At 46.2% G+C, this 15553-nt stretch overlaps 1 pseudogene; it reads left to right on the top strand.

Moving 5' to 3' along the window:
- The first annotated feature begins 7280 nt into the window (after nucleotides 1-7280).
- LOC102424216 lies at nucleotides 7281-10114 on the top strand (annotated as a pseudogene).
- Nucleotides 10115-15553: the final 5439 nt, after the last annotated feature.

Here is a 15553-nt window from a genome sequence, read left to right as displayed (position 1 = left end):
AGATTAAGGGTCCTAGAGGGCATAAACTGGATGGAGGAAAAAATCAACAACTTCTGCAAGATTCAAGAAGAAATGGATGAAAAAATCAACAACTTACGCAAGAATCAAGAAGAAATGGATGAAAAAATCAATAACTTATGTAAGAATCAAGAAGAAATGAAGAGTGATATAGCTGCAATAAAAAACACCATTGAAAGTTTCAACAGTAGACTAGGAGAAGCAGAGAAACAAATTAGCAAATTATAAGACAGGGAAGCAAAACACACCCAAACTGAACTGCAATTGGAGAAAAAAATGAAAAGACAGGAGGAGAGCCTAAGGGAGCTATGGGACAACAGGAAACAAAACAACATATGAATAATAGGGGTGCCAGAACAACAGGAAGAGGAACAAGGGTTAGAAAACCTACTTGAAGAAATAATATCAGAAAACTTCCCTGAGGTGGGGAAGAAAAAAGTCACACAAGCACAGAGAGTCCCAAACAAGATGAACCCAAAAAGACCCACACCAAGACACATCATACTTACCATGGCAAATGTTCAGGACAAAGAGAGAATCTTAAAGGCTGCAAGAGAGAGACGGAAAGTTACATACAAGGGATCTCCCGTTAGGTTATCAAATGATTTCTCAACAGAAACACATCAGACCAGAAAAGAATGGAAGGAAATTAACAAAGTGATGCAAAGCAAGGGACTGAATCCAAGAATACTCTATCCAGCAAGGCTATCATTCAAAATTGAAGGAGAAATAAGAAGCTTCACAGACAAAAAAAGGCTAAGGGAGTTTATCACCACCAAGCCAGCAATGCAAGAAATGCTAAAGGAACTGGTGTAAAAAGAAGACATAAAAAGCTAAGAAAGAAAACAGATACAAAAAATAGAAATGGCTACAAACAAGTACCTTTCAATAATAACTTTAATCGTAAATGGACTAAATGCTCCAATCAAAAGACATCGAGTGGCTGAATGGATAAAAAAAACATGACCCATATATGCTGTCTACAAGAGACCCACCTCAGAATAAGGGACTCACACAGACTGAAAGTGAAGGGATGGGAAAATATCTTTCAGGCAAATGGAAATGAAAAAAAAAAGCTGGGGTAGCAATACTTATATCTGACAAAATAGACCTCAAAGTGAAGGCCATAACAAGAGATAAGAAAGGCCACTTCATAATACTAAAGGGATCAATACAGCAAGAGGATATAACCCTGATAAATATATATGCACCCAATGCAGGAGCACCCAAATACATAAGAAAACTCCTGGAAGATATCAAGGGAGAGATTGACAACAATACAATCACAGTAGAGGACTTTAATACACCACTGACATCACTGGATAAATCCTCTAGACAAAAAATCAGCAAAGAAACAGTAATTCTAAATGACTCACTAGATCAGATGGACTTAATTGACATCTTCAGAACATTTCACCCCAAAGCCGCAGAATATACATTCTTCTCAAGTGCACATGGGACATTTTCAAAAATAGACCACATATTGGGTCACAAGCAAAGTCTCCCCAAATTCAAGAAGATTGAAATCATACCAAGCATCTTCTCAGACCCCAATGGCATAATATTAGAAATAAACTACAATACAAACAACCCCAAATACTCAAACACTTGGAAGCTGAATAGCATGTTATTTAATATTGATTGGGTTACCAATGAGATCAAAGAAGAAATTAAAAATATCCTGGAAACTAATGACAATGAAAACACAACAATCCAAAACCTATGGGACACAATGAAAACAGTCCTGAGAGGGAAGTTTATAGCCCTACAGGCCTACCTCAAAAATCAAGAAAAAATGGTAGTAAATCATCTAACTCTACATATCAAAGAATTAGAAAGAGAGCAACAAGAAAAGCCCAGAGTGAGCAGAAGGAAGGAGATAATAAAGATTAGAGCAGAAATAAATGACATAGAGACCAAAAAAACACTACATAAAATCAAGGAAACCAAGAGCTGGTTCTTTGAAAGGATAAACAAGATTGACGAACCTCTAGCCAGGCTCACCAAGAAGCAAAGAGAGAGGACCCAAATAAACAAAATCAGAAATGATAGAGGTGAAATAACAACAGACCCCACAGAAATACAAATGCTTGTTAAAAAATACTTTGGACAACTCTACTCCAACAAACTAGACAACCTGGAGGAAATGGACATATTCCTAGAAAAATACAACATTCCAGCACTCAATCAGGAAGAATCTAAAAATCTCAATAGACCAATAACTATGGAAGAAATTGAAGCAGTCATAAAAAAGCTTCCAGCAAACAAAAGCCTGGGGCCTGGCGGCTTCACAGGGGAGTTTTACCAAACATTCAAGGAAGAACTTAAACCTATCCTCAGACTATTCCAAAACATTCAAGAGGAAGGAACACTTCCAAGCTCATTCTATGAAGCCAGCATCGCCCTAATACCAAAACCAGGTAAAGACAACACAATGACAGAGAATTACAGGCCAATATCCCTCATGAACATAGATGCCAACATTCTCAACAAAATCTTAGCAAATCGGATCCAGCAGTACATCAGAAAAATCATACACCATGACCAAGTAGGATTTATCCCAGGGATGCAAGGATGGTACAATATCCGCAAATCAATAAACGTGATACATCACATAAACAAATTGAAAGAAAAAAACCCACATAGTCATATCAATTGATGCAGAAAAAGCATTTGACAAAATCCAACACCCATTTTTGATAAAAACTCTCAGCAAGGTGGAAATAGAAGGATCATACCTCAACATAATAAAAGCCATATATGACAAACCCACAGCCAACATCATACTCAATGGTCAAAACCTAACACCATTTCCGCTAAGAACAGGAACAAGACAGGGATTGTTCCTGTTTGACATAGTGCTGAAAGTATTAGACATTGCAATTAGACAAGAAGAAGAAATTAAAGGCATCCAACTTGGAAAAGAAGAAGTAAAACTGTCCTTATTCACAGATGACATGATATTATACATAAAAAACCCTAAAGACTCCATCAAAAAACTATTAGACTTAATAAATGAATTTGGCAATGTAGTAGGATACAAAATTAATGCCAAGAAACCTATGGCACTTCTATACAACAAAAGTGAACTTACAGAAAGAGAGACTAAAAAAGCAATCCCATTTACCATCCCACCAAAAAAAGTTAAAATTCCTAGGAATAAACTTAACTAAATAGGTAAAAGACCTCTACTCAGAAAACTACAGAACATTGGAAAAAGAGATAGAGGAAGACATAAACAGATGGAAGAACATACCATGTCCATGGATTGGTAGAATCAACATCATTAAAATGTCCATACTACCCAAAGCAATCTATAAATTCAACGCACTTCCCATTAAAATACCAACGGCATATTTCACAGACCTAGAACAAACTCTCCAAAAATTCATCTGGAATAAAAAAAAGACCCCAAATAGCTGCAGCAATCCTGAGAAAGAAGAACAAAGTAGGTGGGATCTCAATACCAGATATCAAGCTGTATTACAAAACTACCTGGTACTGGCACAAGAACAGACATATAGATCAATGGAATAGAATAGAGAGCCCAGAAATCGACCGGAACCAGTATGCTCAATTAATATTTGACAAAGGAGGCAAGAACATACAATGGAGTCAAGAAAGTCTCTTCAATAAATGGTGTTGGGAAAATTGGACAGATACATGCAAAAAAAATGAAACTAGACCACCAACTTACACCATACACAAAAATAAACTCAAAACGGATAAAGGACTTAAATGTACGACAGGAAACCATAAAAATTCTAGAAGAATCCAAAGGCAACAAAATCTCAGACATATACCGAAGCAATTTCTTCACTGACACATCTCCTAGGGCAATGGAAACTAAAGAGAAAATGAACAAATGGGACTACATCAAAATAAAAAGCTTCTGCACAGCAAAAGAAACCAACAACAAAACAACAAGAAAGCCCACTGCATGGGAGAACATATTTGCCAATGTAATCACTGATAAGGGTATAATCTCCAACATTTATAGGGAACTCATACAACTTAACAAAAGGAAGATAAACAATCCAATCAAAAAATGGGCAAAGGACCTAAATAGACACTTTTCAAAAGAGGACATTCAGAAAGCCAAGAGACATGTGAAAACATGCTCAAAGTCACTAATCATCTGAGAAATGCAAATCAAAACAATGATGAGGTACCATCTCACACCTGTCAGAATGGCTATCATCAACAAATCAACAAATGACAAGTGCTGGAGAGGATGTGGAGAAAAAGGAACACTCGTGCACTGCTGGTGGGAATGCAGACTGGTGCAGCCACGATGGAAGACAGTATGGAGTTTCCTCAAAAAGTTAAAAATGGAACTCCCATTTGACCCATTGATCCCACTGCTAGGCATATATCCCAAGAAAACAGAAACACCAATCAGAAAGGATATATGCACCCCTATGTTCATAGCAGCACAATTCACCATAGCTAAGATCTGGAAACAGCCTAAGTGCCCATCAGCAGATGAATGGATTAGAAAACTGTGGTACATCTACACAACGGAATACTATGCTGCTGTAAAAAAGAATTCTTACCATTTGCAACAGCATGGATGGAACTGGAGAGCATTATGCTAAGTGAAATAAGCCAGTCAATGAAAGAAAAATACCACATGATCTCACTCATTTATGGATAATAAAGACCATTATAAACTGTTGAGCAAAAATAGATACAGGGGCAGAGCAGCATCGAACAGACTGTCAAACTACAGCAGGAGGGCTGGGGAGGGTTCGGGGGCAGGAAGTGGGGGTATGACATCAACTGAAGGACTTGTATGTATGCATATAAGCATAACCAATGGACATAAAACACTCGGGGGTAGGGGAGCCCGGGGGAAAGTCAAGGGGAGAGAAAAAAAAAAAGGAGACCTATGTAATACTCTTTGTAATACTTTAAGCAATAAAATAAAAAAGAAAAAAAATACTCAACAATATAAACTGAAAAAAAGAGAGAGATGATAAGTTTTGTTGGAGCGACAGGGGCACAGTGTATGATGATGAGGGGTACATTTGTTTTTTGATGTATACATGTTGTGTGAGATTGTTTATTTGTCTAGGATGCACCTACATTGAGTTTGTATGAGAGATGGAAGGGTTGATGTTGGGAAGGAATTGTGGATGGAGGATTGTGGGAGAGGGTTTCGCGTGCCAGCGGGGGTTGCTGGTGTGCCATGTTTGTCACGCGTGCTGGGGGTTGCCTAAGCATGGTCCAGGGGTTCCCAAAGGTGTGGACGGAGTCGGCAAAGAAGGAATGACACAGAGGCAGCATTCAGTTGATCATCATAGCCAGGTTCTTCTTTTATTGTCCTGTTACATCTGTTTTTATACCATTTGATCCTATAAGCATGCCTCTATAATCACATCATGGTATGTTTTGGGTAACCTTCTACAGTTCCTTGTTTCATTTCCATAGTTTCTCATCTGACCTTTACCAAAAATCCTGTCTCTATCTAGTTCTGTTGATCTTAATCTTGTCTAGGTTAATCTCTGCGTTCCATTATAAGGGCTATTCCAAGGTCACTGCTCTACTGATGAGCTACAAGGAAGTGACTGAAGGAGATTATCCTACCCAGTAAAGGTTATGTCCTCCCAGCCTCGCTGCTTGCCTTCCCTGGGACTGCCCTGTGTCGGTGGATCTCCAGGGGTATAGGCTTTGGTGCTTTACCTGGTGGGCAGACTCCTGGGGATGTGGGCCCAACAAGTCCCAAATTTATTGCCAACAGTCTTAGGCCAAGTTCTTCATAAGTAGTACATGGTATTTCTGTAACACTAGGGGGTTTCACTGATTTATTCTCTTCCTAAATCCTGTTAATCCCTAACTCCAGGGAAAAAATCCTCACCTTTCGGAAACAACCTTTCTCAGGGAGGTGGTCCTGTTTAAAACACATGGCGCTAAGAGGGGGGGGGGGGCAAACATATGCCATGTATGCCAGGTCCCTTGAAACATATGCTGTGCAGATGTTTCTTCCCTGCAGCGACTGTGTCAAGCAGCAAGGGTGGACCGGCTTCCGACGTATGCCATGTATGCCAGGTCCCTTGAAACATATGCTGTGCAGATGTTTCTTCCGTTTTTTAAGACTCGGAAGACCTGTTTGTGACTTTGCCAACAGGTCAGTCTGAGGCTTAACCCTATATCGGCTTGTAAATCAGCAGCCACCTCTCGGATTGGGTTGTTTAAGACTCCAGTGACTTTTGCTGGCACGCGGGGCCCTCTCTCTTGGTATCAACTTTTTTATTTTTCAGTGCATCAACTTTTTTATTTTTCGGTTCAGTGTGGGTGCACCTTGGATAAATGGATAGTTTTACGTAGCATGTATGCATTAAAAAATAGATGTGTTTTTCATCATTATGTGCTGTGTTTTTGTCGCTCGAATTAATTTTATTATTTCTTCAAGGTTCTTCACACATGTACACCTTAAAAGATACAGTGGGGACTTGACTTACGAGTGTCCCGACTAACGAGTTTTTTGAGATACCAGCTGTCTCTCGGCTGATATTTGGTTTGAGTTGACAGAGTAATTTGAGTTAACGAGCTCCTTAACGAGCTCGGTCTCGGAAGGAATTAAACTCGTAAGTCAAGGCCCCACTGTATCAAGTAGGAGTAACATGTTCTCAGAAAATTAGGGTTGGCACGTAGAAGAATTTTGAGTCAGAGATTTTGCTGGTTTTGGCACACACTCACAAAAAAGTTGCCCAACCCTGCTCTAGGAAGTGGCAGCCAATGGTTTCTATTGAATGGTTTAATCCTCTCATTCAACTGACCAATCAGGTGCCGCCCCCAAGTATTTAACACTTGGGTCCCGGCTCGGGATTCTCTACTTCAGAGCCGACTTCGGTACCAGCCAGACGAGCCAGAAGGAGAAGGTGGTCGCTGTGAAGACACCCTGGGGGCGGCCTACCCACATCACCAGGTGCAGCACGATACTGAGACTCCACGGTCGCCTGTCTGGGAACTCCAGACGCACCAGCAAGACTGGGTTTGTAAGCTGGCGTGGACTGCATATCCGAGCATCCACCGCACGCGCCGCCATTAGATAACTCCTACCCTCCAAGTGCTTTTCGGGACTGTGCAAGAGTCAAGAGTTCTCGGACCGAGAACTACAACTTCCGGCTTGCTTACTAACTGCGGTGGCGCTATTGAAAAAGCCTCAGAGAGGAGGTGCTTGGCTACATTCCTCTGTTCCAGTTCCGCTCCCTCAGAACAGAGGCCAGACGGGGGCGCAGCCTTCGGCCTGAGCCAAGATGGCATCTGGGAAACCAACCCCTATGGACTCGCTCTCTTCCTGCCTCGCGCAGCTGACGGCGGCGGCCAGGGAGGGTCTAGGTGGGACAAAGGACTCAGCCATCAACGAGACACCCTTGGGCCGTGCGCTCTTGGCTCTCCGCACGCGCCATGTCAAGGCAGCGGGAGGAATTGAGCGCTTCCGGGCACGCGGCGGGCTCCACCCCCTTCTGGCGCTGCTACCACGAGCTTCGGTGGCTGCAGCGTCGCCTGGCCCCGCCCCTTCGGCCGGCCCTGGCCCTTCGGCTGGCCCCGCCCCCTCCTCTGCACCCTTGTCGACCCTGGACTTGGTGCTTAGCATCCTAGCCGACTGCTGTACGGAAAGGGCGTGCCGGACTGAAGTGCGCAGACTCGGAGGCATTCTGTCTTTGGTGACTGTTCTGGAGTGTGTGAAGACAGACAGCATCCAGAACCGAGCAGCCCGTGCTCTGGGCAACTTAGCCATGGAAGCTGAGAGCTGTGCGGACATCCATTCTGCTGGTGCTGTTCCCCTCCTCATTGAGAGCCTGACGGCCTACCACGACACACCTTGCTTGCAGAGCGTGATTCGCGCCCTCGGCAACCTGGCGGACTCCCCCCATCACCGCCTGGCCCTGGCACAGCAGGGAGCAGTGCGCCCACTGGTTGAGCTTCTGGCTGCTGCCCCGCACCCTGCGCTGACCTTGGCCCTAGTCCGTGCCCTCCTAGAGCTGAGTCGAGGCTGCTCCCGTGCCTGTGCTGAGCAGCTAAGTCTGGGTGGAGGACTAGGCCCACTGGTCAGTCTAGCCTCCCATCCCAGAAGGACAGTGCGCGAGTCAGCTATCCTGATCCTTGCCAACCTGTGTGCCCAGGGCCTGGTACGGCCTGCCCTGGGCAATGCTGGTGGTGTGGAGGTGCTGCTGGGTGAGCTCCAGCAACGCCGAGGTCCCGGTGGGGCGGGCCCAGCCTCCCAGCAGCCCCTGGTGCAGGCTGTGTGCCTACTTTGCCGGGAGGCCATCAACCGAGCCCGGCTGCGGGATGCTGGTGGTTTGGAGCTGCTGATGGGACTCTTGCGGGATCCTCATGCCAGCGCCTGGCACCCTTGTGTCGTGGCTGCCCTTGAGCGCTTCCTCTATGATCCAGGGGCCCTGGGCCAACTGCAGGCTCTGGGGCTTGCACCTCTCTTGGCCGGGCAGCTGTGTGGCGAGCTTGGTGATGAGGAAGAAGAGGGAAAAGAAGCTGCTTCCTGGGACTTTCCTGAGGAGGGGACCCCTGAGCAGGTAGAAGCCAGAAGCTTCCGAAGCCTCAGGTCGTGGCTGATATCCGAGGGCTACGCCGCAGGCCCGGAAGACATCTCTCTGGACCGGTCTCCAGAGCGCTGTCCAGGGCCTCCTCCACAGCCTGCGCCCCCTGAGCAGGCCCAGGCAGCCAGTCCCGCCCGGGGCCCAGCCTTGGTGCGGACGCCTCGAGGCCGCAGCCCTGCCACCAAGAAGTCTTGGGGCCGCGAGGTGCCAGCGCTGCTGCTGCTTTCACACTTCTCCCAGGCGCCAGACCCCAGCGGGGCGCTGGTGACAGGCCCGGTCCTGGGCGGCCTGCTGGCCTACGTGACGAAGGCGCCAGGCCCACTGAGCCCGAGCGCACTGAACATCCTGGCGCGCCTCACCTGCAACCCTGCCTGCCTCGAGGCCTTCGTGTGCAGCTATGGTGCCGCGCTGCTGCGAGCCTGGCTGGTGCTGGGTGTCGCCCCGGACGACTGGCCCACGCTGCGTGCCCGGCCCCCCTGTCAGCGCAGCGAGCACCGGGAGCTGGGTGAAATGCTGCTGCAGAACCTGACGGTGCAGGCGGAGTCGCCCTTCGGAGTGGGGGTTCTCACTCACCTGCTGCTCTCCGGGAGTCCTGAGGACCGTGTGGCCTGTGCGCTGACCTTGCCCTTCATTTGTCGGAAGCCCTCTCTGTGGCGCCGGCTACTTCTGGACCAGGGCGGCCTCCGACTCCTCGTCTCGGCGCTGACGCGGCCCGCCCCGCACCCACTCTTCCTCTTCTTTGCTGCAGACTCCCTTTCCTGCCTCCACAGCCTGGTGTCTCCCACTGTGAGCCCAGCCCCGCCACCTGCAAGCCCCTTGGACCTAGACCCGCCCTCCCCTTGCCACTATGAACCTCTGCTGGGCCCGGCTCCCATCCCAGCCCCCAATCTGCACTTCCTCCTGGACTCAGGCCTCCGGCTCCCCGCCCGGCGAGCCGCCTCATCTACTGCCTCCCCTTTCTTCCGGGCCCTGCTAGCTGGCAGCTTTGCTGAAGCCCAGATGGATGTGGTACCTCTTCCATACCTATCACCCAGCGCAGCCTGGCCTATCATGCATCACCTGCATGGCTGCCGCGGCTGTGGAGCAACCCTGGGGCCCATCCCCCCACCAGGCCAGCCCCTGCTGGGCTCAGAGGTGGAGGAGGCACTGGAGGCTGCTGACCGTTTCCTGCTGCGTGGGCTGGAGGAGGAACTGGAAGAGGCTGTGGGCCGTATCCACCTGGGATCCCAAGGTGGCCCAGAGTCAGTGGGTGAGGTATTCCGCCTGGGCCGGCCTCGGCTGGCTGCCCACTGTGCACGCTGGATCCTGGGGCCGGGGCAGTGCCCACGGAAGCGGGCTCTGGCCTTAGTGGGGCTGTTGGAGGCAGCAGGGGAGGAAGCAGGTCCCCTGACTGAGGCTTTGCTGGCTGTGGTGATGGGAGTTTAAGTGGGGAGCAGGGGTCCCAGCCTAGACTCTTGATATCCCCTCGGAGGGGACCCAAGAACGAATTGGCAAGAAGAAGGCCTCCCTTGGAGTGGCACAGGGAGGAGGCTAAGCAGGAGTCACCACTGAGGATCAGCGAGAGGATGGAACTGGGCCCGAGGTCTGGGCATGGGGACTGCGAGATGGAGAAGAGCCCAGCCTTCTGGGGTTGGGATTAAAACTTTGGAGTTGGATGTTCAACTACACCATCGAGAACTATCTATGGCACCATGATTCTTATTATATTTTTTATGAATTACAGTTTAAAACAAGGATTGTACCCTATTCTACCCTTGTTACTCTTGTTTTAAGCATTTACTCCATCTACAACAGCATTGTATACCTCCATTCCACATCCAAAAATGTGTGCACTGTAAGAAGTAAACATTTAATAAAAATGACAGCCCTGTCAAAAAGAGGAGAAAGTTCAAGAACCTTCTGTACTAAACACAATTTGCAACGTTTTGTTATTTTTTTCTGTGTTTAGAATGCTGAAATATTTTTGAAATTAAATAAAAAGTGTTACATTTAAATAAAAAAGTTATTGCTATTACTTAATAGACTCATTGGTTATTCATACTAATCTGAACCCACCCATATCCCTGTGAAATGCTGTTGGGTCCTTTGGAGGATGGCCTTAGTATGGCAGTGACAACTCAGGGAACTGGAAATAAGCCAACGGTCATAAATCACAAAGCCTTTTACAATTCAAACATGATGGGAACTATATGCCATTTTGGGGGTGATCTGAAAAGCACATGCTTTGGAGTCATTTTGATGGATTAAGTATTTTCCCTGAATCATCTAGTTTAGAAGATTAAAACTTGATTATAAAATACCCAAAAGTTTTTAGATGTAGAAATAGTTGAGCATAAATCAAATACTACAGGTTCATGAGAAAATAATCAAGAAACCAAGTGATGTGGTATTCTTTTAGGTCTGATATTGGAACTAAGAAACATTACAATAGTTTATTGTTCATAGAATAATATATTCTTGCAGAATTGTTTTGGAATGCAGGCACTACCCAGAGTTGATTGGTGCTTGGCAACACACCAAAATAATCCCAATGATGAAGGAAAGTTATGAGAATGTAAACTTTCCCCCCAATACCTTATGTCTCATTGACTTCAAATCCAGATAGAAGTGGTTTTATAACTTTTCTATGATGGAAGGCACTCCAGGATAGAAGCTCTCTGTCAGAAAAAGTTACCAGATTGTCCAGATCAGTGAGGCTTAACTTTTAGGATCACAGATCCCTTTAAACAAATTTTGTGGAAACACTTAAGATCTCCATCTATGTATATAAAAGCCATTCGACCAGTAGCTGTGACGTGCACTGACCACTAGGGGGCAGATACTCAATACACAGGCATGGAAACATGGAACACTGATGAGTCTCAGAGGGAAGGGGGGAAGGGAGATGGTAGGAAGAGATTAACCAAAGATCTTATATGCATACTAGAGGCCTGGTGCATGGATTCGTGCACCAATGGGGTCCCTCAGCCTGGCCTGTGGGGATCGGGCTGAAACTGGCTCTCTGACATCCCCTGATAGGTCCCGGATTGTGAGAGGGTGCAGGCCAGGCTGAGGGACCCCACCGGTGCACGAATCCATGCACCAGGCCTCTCATAATAGGATGGAGAAGAGCCCAGCCTTCTGGGGTTGGGTTTAAAACTTTGGAGTTGGATATTCAACTACACCATCAAGAACTATCTATGGCACCATGATTCTTATTATATTTTTTTTAACCCCAAATGGCTAGAAGGTGCCATTATAGGTTCTTGGTTGTTATAACCAATCCCAGTGGGACTTGTGATGTGATGGAAGAAATCCTAACTCTTGTACCCTAGCAGTTCTTTCTCCTATTCTCTTCAACAGCTGCTCCATAATGTATTATTATTTTCCATAATTTTTCCATTGAAGTAAGATATGTCTCCTTATGATTACGTTTTTATTAATTATCATGCCACTTAGATGGGTTAGCAAGGATGAATATTTCTTTGTTCTCCATTTGTGGATGAGAAAATTATTGGCTAGAGCAATTAAGTGGTTTAGTCAAAGAGGGGAAGAACAGAATTAAATCCCATGTACCTAGAGTTCGAGTCTCTAGATCCCAACCTCCTTGCTGAGGTCAAATTAGGACACGATTTGTCATGGTTTCTGGAGACTACAGAGACTCCAGGGGATCTAGTCTTCTCCCTTCCCATGTGGACCAGCCAATGAGAAAGTAGCAGCATCATATGGCCCTGTTAGCTATTGAAGACCAACCTCTTTCCCGTTGCCTTTTAAGGAGTACTTGGTGTTTTCTCTCTTTATAAGCTTCAATTAGGTTTTGGTTATGGGGGGCTTATTAGAATAATTTTATTGATGCTTTAACACATTTTCTTAGCTGGAAGCTAGTTTAGGAGCCAGTTTGAGAAGCTTGTAAATCAGAACTGCAAGGATTGGTCTTTCCCTAACAAATTCTGACTGATTGGCTTCCTAATGTTACATTAATTTTTGTCATTTTCCTGGTAGACTTTTCTTCCCTGACAAATCCAAGCCCTGTTATCTTGAAGAAGAAGAATAAATTGGAAAATAGAACATATGGAAAATAATTGTTTGCAGCAGTCTTTTAAAGTCTTCAAGCCCTGAGGCGTAGTCTAAGTGCATGAGGGTGCCCTGATCCACTGTCAGACATCTAGTACCTTGAGGGCAGGGAATGCGCCAGGATGTGCAAGAGCTCCCACAGTCAGGACAGCATGGCCTGCAGGAGTGGGGTGCTTCACCCTCCCTTCCCAGGTCTGGAGACCCATGATGTAATTTTTCTTAAGTAACTTATTTATTTTAGAATAGTTTTAGATTTACAGAATAATTACCAAGGTAGTGCAGAGTTCTCATATATTTCACACCCAGTTATTCCTTTTCTTTATATATTACACTTGTGATCATTAATGGTCCAAGACTGATACTATATTATTATTTTTTTAAAATATATTTTATTGATTTTTTACAGAAAGGGAGAGGGATAGAGAGTTAGAAACATTGATGAGAGAGAAACATCGATCAGCTGCCTCCTGCACACCCCCTACTGGGGATGTGCCCGCAACCAAGGTACATGCCCTTGACTGGAATCGAACCTGGGACCCTTCAGTCCGCAGGCTGACGCTCTATCCACTGAGCCAAACTGGTCAGGGCTGATACAGTATTATTAATATTAACTAAAATCCACAGTTATTTAAATTTCCTTCGTTTTCCCCTAATGTCCCTTTTCTGTTCCAAGATCCCACCCAGGATACCACATTACATTGGCTCATCATGTCTGTCTCCTTAGGCTCCTCTTGGCTATGGCAACTTTTCAGACTTTCCTTGTTTTCTATGACCTGGACAGTTTTGAGGAGTACTAATGAGATATTCTGTAGAATGTTCCTCAGCTGGGATGTTCCTCAGCTGGGATGTGTTCCTCATGATTAGATTGGGGTTGTGGGTTTTGGAGAGGGAGACCACAGAAGTAAAGTGCCATCCTTATCATGTCATATCGAGGGTACTTATAACCAGCATCACTGTTGATGTGACCTTGATCACCTACCTGGCTGAGGTCATGTTTGTCAGGTTTCTCCACTTGAAAGTCACTTTTATTCCCTTTTCTGTGCTATACTCTCTGGAAGGAAGTCATTCTGTGCAGCCCACACTTAAGTAGGAAATTGATTCTATATCTCCTTGAGAGTAGAATATCTACACAAATTATTTGGAATTCCTCTGCATGGGATATTGGATTTGTCTTTTCTTTCCCAATTATTTATATATTCAGTCATATACCAGTAAGGACTTATGGATATTTACTCTTTACTTTGAGTAATCCTATCTAATAAAAGACAAAAAGGGTAATTAACCGTACCTCCGCTACGCTTCCCATTGGCTAATCAGCGAGATATACAAATTAACTGCCAACAAAGATGGCGGCTGGCAGTCACACAGCTGAAGCGAGCAGGAGGCTTGCTTGCTCCAGTGATGGAGGAAGCCAAGCTTTCCCGCCTGCCGTGGCCCGGCTCTGAGCTCCACTCTAAGTAACAATGTTGCAATTATAGAAGCTAAACAAACCCAAGATACCTGCTTTCAGCCAGCCGCAGCCTCAGAGCTGGGAGCGCCAGTGACGGCAACAGAGTTTCAATTATAGAAGGTAAATAAATCCCAGAATAATAAAAAAAAAAGAATAAAAAGGAGAGGCTGGGAGCTTCAGTTGCAGGCCAGCCTGAAAACGGCCCTCAGCCACTCACCCAGACTGGCCAGGCACCCCAGTGGGGACCCCCACCCTGAAGGGGTGTGGTCAGCCTGAAAACAGCCATCAGCCCCTCATCCAGGCTGGCCAGGCACTCCAGTGGGGACCCCCACCCTGAAGGGGGTGTGACCAGCTGCAAACAGCCATCAGCCCCTCACCCAGGCTGGCCAGGCACCCAAGTGGGACCCCCCACCCTGATCCGGGACACCCTTCAGGGCAAACTAGCCGGCCCCCACCCGTGCACCAGACCTCTATCCTATATAGTAAAAGGGTAATATGCAAACTGACCCTAACAGAAAGACTGGGAATGACTGGTCACTATGACACACACTGACCACCAGGGGGCAGATGCTCAATGCAGGAGCTGCCCTCTGGTGGTCAGTGTGCTCCCACATGGGGGAGCTCTGCTCAGCCACAAGTCAGGCTGATGGCTTCCAGTACAGCGTTGGTGGTGGGAGCCTCTCCTGCCTCCTCAGCAGTGCTAAGGATGTCCAACTTCAGCTTAGGTCTGCTCCCCACTGGCAAGTGGACATCCCCCGAGGGCTGCCGGGCTGCCAGAGGGATGTCTGATTGCCAGCTTAGGCCCAATCCCCCAGGGAGCAGGCCTAAGCCAGCAGGTGGTCATCCCCTGAGGGGTCCCAGACTGTGAGAGGGCACAGGTCGGGCTGAGGGACCCCCCCCCCCCACGAGTGCACAAATTTTTTTTTAATATATATTTTTTATTTTTTCCAGAGAGGAAGGGAGAGGGATAGAGAGTTAGAAACATCGATGAGAGAGAAACATCGATCAGCTGCCTCTTGCACACCCGCTCCTGGGGATGTGCCCGCAACCAAGGTACATGCCCTTGACTGGAATCGAACCCGGGACCCTTCAGTCCACAGGCCGATGCTCTATCCACTGACCCAAACCGGTTAGGGCCCAAGTGCACAAATTTTTGTGCACCGGGCCTCTAGTAATCTAATAATACTTTATCTTTTCTTTTTTTTTTTTTGCTTAATTTTTTCCCAGCTTTGGTCACTAGGGGCTCTTTCAGTTGGTTCCTATATTCCTTCAACATAGCCTCATTATTATGGATTAATTTTTTTGAGCCTTTCCTTACTTTCTAGCACTACAAGATGTTCCAGGCTCATATTGCACATTTCCTGCCCCAGTCTTGGATTTAGCCATTTCTCCAAAGGTCCTGGGTTCCTTTTACTAGAGAATGATATTAGAAACCAGGATCTGGGTGCTAGGTATGCTAGTTGCTTCT

Source organism: Myotis lucifugus, unplaced genomic scaffold (assembly GCF_000147115.1).
Source record: "Myotis lucifugus unplaced genomic scaffold, Myoluc2.0 scaffold_152, whole genome shotgun sequence".
Lineage (NCBI taxonomy): Eukaryota > Metazoa > Chordata > Mammalia > Chiroptera > Vespertilionidae > Myotis > Myotis lucifugus.
Note: the sequence above shows the minus strand (reverse complement) of the source record. Positions and strands in the feature narration are given on the sequence as shown.